Raw genomic sequence first — 1505 nt, 5'->3', positions numbered from 1 at the left:
AAAAGCTGCCGTTGTCGGAGACACATTCAACGGCGATGGTGGACGTGTCCGCGCGGTGACATCGCACGCTGCCAGCTGGTCGTATTCCCGCCAGAGCACGCGCGTTAAGAGGTTCAATCTGTTGGAAGGGCAAGGTTAGATGGGCGTCGGTGACGGAGACAACTGAAGACGCACCGCGAGATGCCACAGTGACGTGTCGTTGTGGGTACCAGTACCTTGGGAGGTAGGGTCGTATCGGGATCTTGATGTGACGGAACGGCATGCCGACGGTGGACGGCGCGGAGATGTTCAGAGACGCGTTCGAGCGTAGAAGCAGGCCTCGGCTCTCACGGCTTGTTCGAGAGCTGGAACGTGGTGAATTGGCGCGGATTACGATGCATGCAGGGTCAGGTGCGTACCGACTCAGGCTGGCACACAGGTTTGAGACGACGCGGCGGCCGGACAGCCCACGGACGGGACCAGCAGAGCAACTGGTCTTGCTGTATGCGCGGCCCGCGCGCATACAATCTGCTGAATGCCTGGTATCGTGTTCGCGGCTGTGCGGCTGTTGGTGTAAGTGTGTCGAGTGTGCGTCGGGTGCTGTGCTCACCTCGAAACGGTTGCAATCAGTGGGGATGATGAGGTGAGGGCGCGCGGACTTGATTGACATGAGCCGAGCAAGCGAGGGACAGCGGGAGTGAAGGGGAGAGGCCGCGAGCGATCGTTCTTCGCACCCTGGGCGGGCGGAGGTGGTTTCGTATGCGGCGGGTGCGAGTGTGAAGCGGAGCAGAGCAGGGTCGTGGAGGAAAACGAAGCGCGTGCGCGCGCGCGGAGCGTGACGCGGGGGCTGTTTTGAGGCAATTCAGTGCGGAAAAGCGGTCAATTCGAACGAAACCACACATCAAAAGCGAAAATGAGAGCTCAATGGAGCGCTGCTATTGGTGAACGCGTCCGCACGGCGACATCGCACGCCGCTGGCCATCGATTCTGGGTTTCACGCTCGTGATTCCCGCCGGCAGGAGCCTCGATCCGGCCGTCCTCCGTCGGCTCGCACGATGGTCTGGTACGTGAGCGTGCTGCTCAAAAGAGACCTGCACGCGCGTTACGATGCCCGATCTGTTGGGCGAACAAGTGAAGCCGCACCACGAAAGGTTGCAGTGAGTGGTGGAAGACGTGTCGTCGGGGGCTACCGGTAGCTCGGTCGGGATCAATGTTTGCGCCAAGACGAGACGTCAAAGTGAGACGTCTCGTCACGGGGAACCGGTAGCTCGGGAGGCATGTCGCGTCGGCGGAGGGCGGGATGTCAATGGTGGCTGGCGCAGATGGGAGAGGATTCGGGCGGCGCAAAAGGAGGCCGGGGAAGGCCAGACTGCAGTCCCCAAGCGGTCTCCCGGGGAGTGTTGGGGGTGGAGGATGGCGGGAGGGTGCTGGAGCCTGGCTGGGGCGCGCGGATGGGAAGCTAGAGAGCTGGAACGTAACCGGGATATGGGTTAGCACGGATTCCGGTGAATGCAGGGTCGGATGCG

This window comes from Epithele typhae (genome assembly GCF_022376455.1).
Source record: "Epithele typhae strain CBS 203.58 chromosome Unknown BXZ73scaffold_544, whole genome shotgun sequence".
In the NCBI taxonomy this organism is placed as follows: domain Eukaryota; kingdom Fungi; phylum Basidiomycota; class Agaricomycetes; order Polyporales; family Epitheliaceae; genus Epithele; species Epithele typhae.
The sequence above is the reverse complement of the archived record's forward strand: the minus strand, read 5'-3'. Positions refer to the sequence as shown.